This window comes from Bombina bombina, chromosome 6 (genome assembly GCF_027579735.1).
Source record: "Bombina bombina isolate aBomBom1 chromosome 6, aBomBom1.pri, whole genome shotgun sequence".
Lineage (NCBI taxonomy): Eukaryota > Metazoa > Chordata > Amphibia > Anura > Bombinatoridae > Bombina > Bombina bombina.
The window spans coordinates 696625948-696638831 of NC_069504.1; the positions used below are offsets into that span (position 1 = coordinate 696625948).

General features: G+C 39.2%; 1 protein-coding gene across 2 annotated transcripts in view; it reads left to right on the forward strand.

The window, feature by feature from the left end:
- The window catches only part of LOC128663468 (DNA-directed DNA/RNA polymerase mu), a 146784-nt gene that overhangs the window by 31862 nt on the left and 102038 nt on the right, over window positions 1–12884 (forward strand). The gene's annotated exons all lie outside the window — the stretch shown is intronic.

The following is a 12884-nucleotide window of genomic DNA, read 5'->3' on the forward strand; positions in this document are numbered from 1 at the left end:
AAAACTTTAAAGCACGAACCACGTCCAAATTGTGTAATAGACGTTCCTTCTTTGAAGAAGGATTAGGACACAAGGATGGAACAACAATCTCTTGATTGATATTCTTGTTAGATACCACCTTAGGTAAAAACCCAGGTTTGGTACGCAGGACTACCTTATCAGAATGAAAAATCAGATAAGGAGAATCACATTGTAAGGCAGATAACTCGGAGACTCTACGAGCCGAGGAAATAGCTACCAAAAAAAGGACTTTCCAAGATAAAAGTTTTATATCTATGGAATGAAGAGGTTCAAACGGAACTCCTTGAAGAACCTTAAGAACCAAGTTTAAGCTCCATGGTGGAGCAACAGGTTTAAACACAGGCTTGATTCGGACTAAAGCCTGACAAAATGCCTGAACATCTGCCAGACGCTTGTGTAAAAGAATAGACAGAGCAGAAATCTGTCCCTTTAAGGAACTAGCTGACAAACCTTTTTCCAAGCCTTCTTGGAGAAAAGATAATATCCTAGGAATCCTGACCTTACTCCATGAGTAACCCTTGGATTCACACCAATAAAGATATTTACGCCATATTTTATGGTAAATTTTCCTGGTGACAGGCTTTCGTTCCTGTATTAAGGTATCAATGACTGACTCGGAGAAGCCACGCTTTGATAAAATCAAGCGTTCAATCTCCATGCAGTCAGTCTCAGAGAAATTAGATTTGGATGGTGGAAAGGACCCTGAAGTAGAAGGTCCTGTCTCAGAGGCAGAGTCCATGGTGGAAAGGATGACATGTCCACTAGATCTGCATACCAGGTCCTGCGTGGCCACGCAGGCGCTATTAAAATCACTGATGCTCTCTCCTGCTTGATCTTGGCAATCAGTCGAGGGAGCAGAGGAAACGGTGGAAACACATAAGCTAGGTTGAAAGACCAGGGCGCTGCCAGATCATCTATCAGAGTCATGGATCCGTAACAAGGAAGCTTGGCGTTCTGTCGAGACGCCATGAGATCCAGTTCTGGTTTGCCCCAGCGATGAATCACTTGTGCAAACACCTCCGGATGGAGTTCCCACTCCCTTGGATGAAAAGTCTGTCGACTTAGAAAATCCGCCTCCCAGTTCTCCACACCTGGGATATGGATAGCTGATAGGTGGCAGGAGTGAATCTCCGCCCAGCGAATTATCTTTGAGACTTCTAACATCGCTTGGGAACTTCTTGTTCCCCCTTGATGGTTGATGTAAGCCAGTCGTGATGTTGTCCGACTGAAATCTGATGTACCTCAGAGACGCTAACTGAGGCCAAGCCTGAAGAGCATTGAATATCGCTCTTAGCTCCAGAATATTTATTGGAAGGAGAGACTCCTCCTGAGTCCACGATCCCTGAGCCTTCAGGGAGTTCCAGACTGCACCCCAACCTAGAAGGCTGGCATCTGTTGTTACAATTGTCCATTCTGGCCTGCGAAAGGTCATACCTTTGGACAGATGGACCCGAGATAGCCACCAGAGAAGAGGATCCCTGGTCTCTTGGTCCAGATTCAGTTGAGGGGACAAATCTGTGTAATCCCCATCCCACTGACTGAGCATGCATAGTTGCAGCGGTCTGAGATGTAAGCGTGCAAACGACACTATGTCCATTGCCGCTACCATTAAGCCGATTACTTCCATACACTGAGCAACCGAAGGTCGCGGAATGGAATGAAGAGTCCGGCAGGAATTTATAAGCTTTGATAACCTGGACTCCGTCAGGTAAATTTTCATCTCTACAGAATCTATCAGAGTCCCTAGAAAGGAAACTCTTGTGAGTGGGGATAGAGAACTCTTTTCCTCGTTCACTTTCCACCCATGCGATCTCAGAAATGCCAGTACTACGTCCGTATGAGACTTGGCAATTTGGAAGTTTGACACCTGTATCAGAATGTCGTCTAAATAAGGGGCTACTGCTATGCCCCGCGGCCTGAGGACCGACAGAAGGGACCCTAGAACCTTCGTGAAGATTCTTGGGGCTGTAGCCAACCCAAAGGGAAGAGCTACGAACTGGTAATGCCTGTCTAGAAAGGCAAACCTGAGAAACCGATGATGATGATCTTTGTGTATCGGAATGTGAAGGTAAGCATCCTTTAGATCCACTGTAGTCATATATTGATCCTCCTGGATCATAGGTAGGATGGTACGAATAGTTTCCATCTTGAATGATGGAACTTGTTTAAGATCTTTAGATCCAAAATTGGTCTGAATGTTCCCTCTTTCTTGTGAACCACAAACAGATTTGAGTAAAAACCCTGTCCTTGTTCCTCTTTTGGAACTGGATGGATCACTCCCATAGCTAGGAGGTCTCGTACACAGTGTAAGAATGCCTCTCTCTTTATCTGGTTTGCAGATAACTGTGAAAGGTGAAATCTCCCTATGGGGGGAGAAGCTTTGAAGTCCAGAAGATACCCCTGGGATATAATTTCCAACGCCCAGGGATCCTGAACATCTCTTGCCCACGCCTGGGCGAAGAGTGAAAGTCTGCCCCCCACTAGATCCGTTAACGGATAGGGGGCCGTTCCTTCATGCTGTCTTAGAGGCAGCAGCAGGTCTTTTAGCCTGCTTACATTTGTTCCAGGTCTGGTTTGGCCTCCAGACCGCCTTGGACTGAGCAACAGTTCCCTCTTGTCTTGCATTAGAGGAGGTTGATACCGCACTTGCCTTGGAGTTTCGAAAGGCACGAAAATTAGACTGTTTGGCCCTGGATTTGGACCTGTCCTGAGGAAGGGCATGACCTTTACCTCCAGTGATATAAGCAATCTCCTTCAAACCAGGCCCGAATAAGGTCTGCCCCTTGAAGGGAATGTTAAGCAGCTTAGACTTTGAAGTCACGTCAGCTGACCATGATTTAAGCCATAGCGCTCTGCGCGCTTGTATAGCAAAACCAGAATTCTTAGCCGTTAGTTTAGTTAAATGAACAATGGCATCAGAAACAAAAGAATTGGCTAGCTTAAGTGCCCTAAGTTTGCCAAGTATGTCATCCAATGGAGTCGCTACCTGTAAGGCCTCTTCCAGAGACTCAAACCAGAATGCCGCAGCAGCAGTGACAGGGGCAATGCATGCAAGGGGCTGAAGGATAAAACCTTGTTGACAAAATATTTTCTTAAGGTAACCTTCTAATTTTTTATCCATTGGATCTAAAAAAGCACAACTGTCCTCGGCAGGGATAGTAGTACGCTTTGCTAAAGTAGAAACTGCTCCCTCCACCTTAGGGACTGTCTGCCATAAGTCCAGTGTGGTGGCGTCTATAGGAAACATTTTTCTAAAAATAGGAGGGGGAGAGAACGGCACACCTGGTCTATCCCATTCCTTATTAATAATTTCTGTAAACCTTTTAGGTATTGGAAAAACATCAGTACACACCGGCACTGCATAGTATTTATCCAGTCTACACAATTTCTCTGGCACTACAATTGTGTCACAGTCATTCAGAGCAGCTAAAACCTCTTTAAGTAACACGCGGAGGTGTTCAAGCTTAAATTTAAATGTAGAAATATCAGAATCAGGGATTCTCCCTGAATCAGAAGCATCACCCACAGACTGAAGTTCCCCTTCCTCAGCTTCAGCATATTGTGAGGCAGTATCAGACATGGTTCTTAAAGCGTCAGTATGCTCTGCATTTCGTCTAACCCCAGAGCTATCTCGCTTACCTCTAAGTTCAGGTAGTCTGGCTAATACCGCTGACAGTGTATTATCCATGACTGCCGCCATGTCTTGTAAAGTAAACGCTATGGGTGCCCTTGATGTACTTGGCGCCATTTGAGCGGGAGTCAAAGAATCTGACACGTGGGGAGAGTTAGTCGGCATAACTTCCCCCTCGCTAGATTCCTCTGGTGATAAATTTTTTAAAGACATAATATGATCTTTTTTGCTTAGAGTGAAGTCAGTACAATCGGTACACAGAGGGGGTTCCACCATGGCCTTTAAACATAATGAACAAGGAGTTTCCTCTATGTCAGACATGTTTATACAGACTAGCAATGAGACTAGCAAGCTTGGAAAACACTTTAATTCAAGTTAACAAGCAAATATAAAAAAACGGTACTGTGCCTTTAAGAGAAACAAATTTTGTCAATTTGAAAAACAGTGAAAAAAGGCAGTTACACAAGCAAAATTTTTACAGTGTATGTAATAGGCTAACAGAGCATTGCACCCACTTGCAAATGGATGATTAACCCCTTAGTTCAAAAAACAGATAAAAAAAACGACAGACGTTTTTTAACAGTCCCAGCAAAGTGCCACAGCTTTACTGTGGCTCTTACCTTCTCCAATAAACGTTTTTAGGCTCTTTAGAGATGTCCTGTAGCATGCAGGGGACTCTTGAGGAAAACTGGATGTCTCAGTCTGTAATTATAACTGCGCAAAAAAGCGCTAAAATAGGCCCCTCCCACTCATATTACAGCAGTGGAAAGCCTCAGGAAACTGTTTCTAGGCAAAAATATAGCCAGCCATGTGGAAAAAAATAGGCCCCAATAAGTTTTATCACCAAGCATATATAAAAAACGATTAAACATGCCAGCAAACGTTTTATATAGCATATCTAAAAGGGTATTACCCCTGAGAATAAGCATGATACTAGTCGTTATTAAATCACTGTATTCAGGCTTAACTTACGTTTATCATGAACCAGCAGCATTTTCTAGCATTTCTAATCCTAGAAAAAATCATAACTGCACATACCTGATAGCAGAATAAACTGCACGCCATTCTCCCCCTGAAGTTACCTCACTCCTCAGACATGTGTGAGAACAGCAATGGATCTTAGTTACAACCTGCTAAGATCATAGAAAACTCAGGCAAATTCTTCTTCTATCTCTGCCTGAGAACAATAGCACAACTCCGGTACTAGTTAAAATAACAAACTTTTGATTGAAGTTAATAAACTAACTATTTTTCACCACTTTCCTCTTACTACCTCCATGCGCGTTGAGAGTTGCAAGAGAATGACTGGATATGGTAGTGAGGGGAGGAGCTATATAACAGCTTTGCTGTGGGTCCTCTTGCAACTTCCTGTTGGGAGTGAGAATATCCCATAAGTAATGGATGATCCATGGACTGGATACACCTTACTAGAGAAATACCTAATTATGTTTAGTAAAACAACTTTGCTTTAGAATTTCATTATTTATCTCACCCTTTTTTCCTGTCTGAAAATTGTGGATTTTCAAGTTCTGAAAACTGTGTATATGGCAGGCTCCACAAAACTGTCCTTGCCACAAATCAGTATCGAACTTGCAGTCTGTAAAGGACCAATACATACAGTAGATTTGCATAATCAACAAACACACAATAAAGACAACTCAATAGCACTTGGCCTGAACTTTAAATGAGTAGTGTGTTTGTTTTTCTGACACATTTCTAAGTTATGTCTATTTCCACTCACACTGCACCATGTGACAGCCATCAGCCAATCACAAATGCATATATGTATATTCTGTGAATTCTTGCACATGCTCAGCTGGAGACTCAAAAGTGTAAATATAAAAAGACTGCACATTTTGTTAATGGAAGTAAATTGGAAAGTTGTTTAAAATTGCTTGTTCTACCTGAATCAATTCATTTTGATATCTGTCTTTTTAAACATTTTTAATTTTTGTTGGACACAAACAATGGATATTTTGCTAACACAATGAAAGTGTCAATCCCTGACTTCTGCAGACTCAAGTCTGGATTGGCTCCTTCAAGTAAGGAAATTAGTGTGTGGAGTGTGAACATTCAACATTTATTCAGGAGTAATAAGAGGAAGCACTTCTTTACAGAAAGGGTGATTGATTTATGGAATAAACTTTCCCAAGAGGTGATGATAACAAACACTGTGGGGGAATTCCAGAATACCTGGGATAAGCATAAGGCTATCCTACAAACTACATACTTTTATACTTTTAGGAACTATTGGACAGACATGTCGGGCCTATGGTTCTTATCTGCCATCAAAATCTGTTTCTATGTTTCTAAAAACAATTGCAGCAAACAAAGTGTTAATCTATTCTAATAACAGAATCCGCTGATATAGTAATCTTTTGAAAGACTGCAGAAACGTAGTAATTACAAGATGTTTAGTGTCCCTTTAAATAGACTTTAAAATGGACACTGTACTACAGGTATTTTCTGATAACAATCATTGGTTAAAAGGAACAAATGCTCATTACACCTATCGGCTAAAGAGAATTAGCAGGAATTGCCTGTCATCTACAGCTGATACATAAAAGCATTGCACATTTGTAATTAGTACACAACTGATATTGGCATATTAGTTTAGTTTTTCTTTCACTACATATTTTGAAAAATGCAGAGGAACATACTAAAAACCCTGTGCAATACATACAAATTCCATCCTTTAGATGGAACATAGAAAAAAGATCTTCCAAAGGGTATTTCATCTGAGCTGTCTCCTATTATAAAGATGATAATTCTTCCATAAACATACTGATGGAGCAGGGTGAATGTGTCTACCTGAATCACATCCAGGGCTTAGCAGTGCCAGCACCCAGATGCAAGGACACAGTATATACCACAGGTTCCATCAGGTTATAGTCAGTGCTCCAGTCCCATGTAGCTTTGTGTAGTTATGCCTTGCCCATGTGAAGGAGTGCAGACTTGTGAATACCAGGGCTTTAATGGATTATCTTCATAGAACTATTGGAGTGAGATTAGAGTGTTGTTGATCACCTGATGTCACCTGCAGAATATGTTTTGATTGTAAACTCAGTCTGGGCAAACAGGCACCCAGCCACAAACTTAGGAGTATTGCAAATGAAAGATACTGTTTGCCAGAAACGGACTTGCACTTTCAAGATTTTATCTCATTAAATGGAAGTTTACTTTTACTTACTCAACCAGAAATGTGTGGTGATTACTTAGGGCATAGAGCATATTTTAATTCTAAAATCATATTTCTGGAAAAAGGCTGTGCTACTTTTATGGGTGCGGTATGTTACACAGGTTTACCAGTGGGCCCAAGGAAAAAAAATGAGGAAAAAGAATTGCTGGACAGGGTAGCAGTAAAGGGTGGACAGATTCAAAAGGCAGAATGTAGGAACATTGTATTGTCTTCATACAGAAATTCAGGCTGACTACTGTGAAGGCCCATAGCAGAAGAAAAGTATTTTGGCAAGATATAATATATATATACCATGATAAGAGGCTTATGTTAATGCAACATGCAGAAAGCAGACCTGAGCCTGTATTTCAGAAAGACCAACCATTTGGTTACGCAATTGTCCAAAGTTCGTCTCTTACAAAGATGGTATCCAAATTCTAATGTCATCTAAGATTCTGTTAAAATGGAGGATGAACACTTTGTTTTTTTATAGGGAAAATAGATGTATGATATACCTGAGCCTTCTGAAACCTGGGAGAAATTATACTGTATTCAGAGACACTCTAAATATACATTAATTGCTTTTTTAGCTTATGTGCTTGACTGAGAGGGTTGTGCTTTCTAATATATCCTGCACAACATTTGAATAGATATCAACAAAATAGTAAAAGGTTTGAATAAATTGGTACATTAATTGTTCTTTGGTTAGTTATGCCCTAATGTGGTGTTTTTTTTACTGTGCCTGCAGTGTACACAAATGTCCAGCACAAGCAATACGTCTATGCTCTTTGAATTACTGACAAAACCTAAATGTGTTCCCTTTTATTTGTGACATATTTTTGTGTATAAGTGTGTTGGTTGAGTCTAACAGTGGAGCCTTTGAGATTCTATTCCTCATATTAGTTAGTTAGTAGTAGCAGGTAGATCTACAAGTTTATACGCATACGTGCTCGTGTACAGGATAAAGGTTCCTATAGCTGAATGTTTCAGGGAAATATACCAGAATAATATTGTTCCTTAAAGTGAATGTCAATTTTGATGCTAAAGTGCCGGTTTTTAAAAATTTGATTAAAAACAGGGGCACTTTAATTCATCAAAATTTACATTTCACTCCTGTTGAGAAAAAAAAAATCTTACCTTTGAATCTTCACAGCAGCTCCAGCTTCCTCCGGTTGTTGTAAGCCATTTCTGATGTCAGAAATGATGGATAGGTCATCCTCCAATCACGGCTTCCCCCCCGGGGGAATCAGTGTCTGAATCAACGCTGTGATTGGAGGAAGCCGTATTCCTCCTTTTAGACCCAGAAAGAGGCTTTGGAGTTTGGACATGGACATATATCAGCACTCATTGTTCCTTACTGTCGTAATGTGTTTGTGGTGTGATTCAGTATTTAAAACTTAGCCTTTTATCATTACCATAAAAAAATGAGTGTGGCTAAAAACACTTATTGAAGTTACACAATAAATGGTGTACATACAGAGTACTATAATGCCGTATTTATTTCTTTTTTTTAAGACATCACAGGAGGTGAAATAGTGCATAACTTACACAGTAGTGTTTTTAGTCACACCCATTAAACCATTGCTAAAACAACAAATCACATGGTGGCCTAAGACTTTTTGCACAGTACTGTATGTAGAAATAGGGTGTTCGTTTTTTCCCCACTTTTTGTGCTCCATTGTAGACTGAATACGTTAAATTGTTCGCAATATTGAAAGTTCAGGTTTTTGCACGCGTCGGAGTAATGCTTGCGCAAAAAAAATGTTTTACTTTCAACTTGTAATACGCATGCACAAAGCCTCTGTCTAGATAAAGTAACGTGCGAGCGGGAGCGATAAATTGCTCTCCGCGTGTAATCTAGCCCTTAATTAGCGTTTAGTTTTTCTCTCATCTGTTCATTAGTATGCTTTAATTGCTCCTGTTTCAGAGGAAGCACTTTACTAGTAATGGATTGCTGCAACGTTCTTATGTTGTTATTAGGAGCATAGATATACTCTGTATAGTTATACTGTTAATAGTTTCCATAAATCTACTTCTCTGCACCAGAACTATCCCCTTCCTTGCTAACCCGTGTCACTAACTGTCTTTCTCACATTTCTTCCTGGATGTTCTCTCACTACCTCAAGCTAAATCTCTCCAAAACTGAGCTCCTCATTTTCCCCCCTTCTTCCAAAATCTCCACCCCCAATATGGCTATAACTGGCGACAACTCCATCATTACCCCTACCCCGCACGCCTGATGTCTCGGGATCACATTCGACTCAGATCTTTCCTTCACTCCTCACATTCAGTCATTGGCTAAAGCCTGCCGCTTCCACCTTAAAAACATCTCTAAAATTAGACACTTCCTTACACAAGACACGACTAAGATTTTAATCCACTCTCATTCTTTCCCGCCTTGATTACTGCAACTCTGTCCTCTCTGGTCTCCCCACCTTCCGCCTAGCTCCTTTACAATCCATAATGAATGCCTCTGCCAGACTCATCTTCCTTACACGTCGCTCTTCATCTGCTGCGCCTCTCTGCCAATCCCTTCACTGGCTTCCTCTTGCCTCTAGGATCAAACACAAAACTCTCATCTACAAAGCCCTCAACTGCACTGCTCCCCCTACATCTCCGACCTTGTCTCCAGATACTCTCCCTCCCGTCCCCTTCGCTCTGCTCATGACCTCCTACTCTCCTCCTCTCTTGTCACCTCATCACACTCCCGTTTACAGAACTTCTCCAGACTGGCTCCCATCTTATGGAACTCTCTGCCTCGCTCCACAAGACTCTCTTCTAAATATAATACAAAGAATTGGGGAGTGTTTGCACACACACACCAAAGCAGCGCAATGATCCTGGAAATTATAAATTGAATATCATATGTAAAACATACCAAATGTTATTGTATAAAATATAAATACAAATAGCAAAATGTCCAGTGATATAAATGCAAGGAAAGTTCTTTATACTTGTTCTAAAAAGATCATATGAATAAGGCAAAAGATTCCAGCAGCTCCTCTGGAACAGGTGATTCCACAGACCTTGATTGCAAAACACGTTTTTCTCTGAAAATAGAGAAGAGAGGAGCGCAGACTCAAATGCAGAGTAATAACAGTTTTAATATAACACACACGACAAATGGCCACTCACAAGATAAAAGTTAAAATTCAGCATATATGCAACAAAAACACCCAAGACTTATCGTCTCATGTCAGCCTCCTTCTGTATTCCAAGGATTTCAAAGTTGGCGTGACCCTCCAATGCTTTCCAAAACACAGCCCGGTTGTCAAAATATGTCCGTTAAAAGTGTCTCCAAACGAAGTTCATGCAAAGGCATCAGACATGAACAACAGTGGTAATTGTACCTGTGATTCAACACTGGAATATGGGGCAAACAGATTAAAGAAAGCTGCTATGTGGTAACGTTCCTCTGCTCTTATACCTCCAGACTCGTAACTGCAGACTTAGAGCTGGGGCGGCTTCACAGGAACGGATGGCTCAGGGGTGGGCGGGTCTCTACGCGTTTCGTCACGTCTTGGCGTGACTTTCTCAAGAGTGATAGGTGAAGAGGGAGGAGAGGCTCTATAAAGGGGAGTGTAAATGCACACACCCACTTATTTGACCAATCACATGGGGTAAATGACGGCAATGTTGGATATCTGAGTTAAAAGAGACATAAAAAGGAAATAACAATACTTTCTTTGGGATATTACAATAATAAATACGATAAGCATGTACATATTAATTAATAAAATGGGCATACTAATAATACCATACAGTATAGAAACAAGACTATAAATAAATAAGTTAATAAGAATATGCTATGAATACATCGACCAATATTCAAGTATTAAAATATGTATACTGAAAAATGCATAAACATGTATATGAAAATTACATATAATAAATATAAATATATATATCTTAAAAATACTAATAGTGACACTTAATTAATATTAAAAAACAATAAAATTAATGTATGTTGTAAAACTATTTTATAAAAAAGCCTGCAAATCAATTTCTATATTTAACCCATTGGGCTCCATGCAATTGAGATTTTTAATCCAAAAGGTTTCTTGTTTTCTGAGTTTTAATAGCCTATTTGTATCCCATACGTTAGGTTTTACCCACTCTATGACTTTGACAGTGAGATCTAGGGGATTTTGATTGTGGTGGGTTTTAAAGTGACGGGACACACTATGATTTTCAAAGCCATTTGAAATATTATTTACATGTTCTCTGATTCTGTATTTGATTTTCCTCTTCGTGCGCCCTATGTAGATATATCCACATTTGCAGACTAATTGATAGACCACATATGTAGTGTGACATGTATATCTATCTTTACATGTATACTTTTTGCTATTATTATAATTGAAAAAATGAGTACTGTCTTGATCTATTAAGGGACACAAAACACAATCTTTCTTTTTGCACGGATGTAGACCATTTTTACCCCCACACCATTTATTCAGAGGAACAGATTGTTTTTTATTATCTCTTAATTTTGTGGGAGCAATATAATTTTTAATATCTTTGCTCTTCTTAAAAATCACCTGCGGTTTATCTTCCAAAATTTGATTAAGGATGGGATCTAATTTTAATACATTCCAATGTTTTCTAAGAATGTTTTTTATTTTAAAATGCTGATTGTTGTATTGTGTCACAAACTTGGGATGATTGTTTGTGTTTTTGTTTTTGTATTTGGGTGTGCTGGTCTTATTATTCAAAAGAGAATTTCTATCCATCATGTTTACTCTTTCTCTACTTTCCTTCAAAAGATCCATATTGTAACCCTTTTCTCTGAATTTGTCTATTAAAATGTCTGATTCTTTCTGATAGTCATCCGAATTGGTACAATTACGTCTTAGTCTTTGGAATTGACCCAGGGGAATGTTTTGTTTCCACTGTCTTAAATGGCTACTTTTGATATTTAATAAGCTATTTCTCTCAGTGGGTTTGCGGTAATTTCTAACAGCAACTTTATTTGTGGATTCATCATGATAAAGAATAAGGTCCAAGAAGGGTAAAGATACAGTTGAATGTTCCATAGTAAAATTAAGATTGTATGTATTGGAGTTTATATGATTCAAAAAATCATTGATCCTATTTTGTGGACCCTGCCAGATAATAATAATATCATCTATATATATATATATCGACAATTAGTCTGCAAATGTGGATATATCTACATAGGGCGCACGAAGAGGAAAATCAAATACAGAATCAGAGAACATGTAAATAATATTTCAAATGGCTTTGAAAATCATAGTGTGTCCCGTCACTTTAAAACCCACCACAATCAAAATCCCCTAGATCTCACTGTCAAAGTCATAGAGTGGGTAAAACCTAACGTATGGGATACAAATAGGCTATTAAAACTCAGAAAACAAGAAACCTTTTGGATTAAAAATCTCAATTGCATGGAGCCCAATGGGTTAAATATAGAAATTGATTTGCAGGCTTTTTTATAAAATAGTTTTACAATATACATTAATTTTATTGTTTTTTAATATTAATTAAGTGTCACTATTAGTATTTTTAAGATATATATATATTTATATTTATTATATGTAATTTTCATATACATGTTTATGCATTTTTCAGTATATATAATATTTTAATACTTGAATATTGGTCGATGTATTCATAGCATATTCTTATTAACTTATTTATTTATAGTCTTGTTTCTATACTGTATGGTATTATTAGTATGCCCATTTTATTAATTAATATGTACATGCTTATCGTATTTATTATTGTAATATCCCAAAGAAAGTATTGTTATTTCCTTTTTATGTCTCTTTTAACTCAGATATCCAACATTGCCGTCATTTACCCCATGTGATTGGTCAAATAAGTGGGTGTGTGCATTTACACTCCCCTTTATAGAGCCTCTCCTCCCTCTTCACCTATCACTCTTGAGAAAGTCACGCCGAGACGTGACGAAACGCGTAGAGACCCGCCCACCCCTGAGCCATCCGTTCCTGTGAAGCCGCCCCAGCTCTAAGTCTGCAGCTACGAGTCTGGAGGTATAAGAGCAGAGGAACGTTACCACATAGCCGCTTT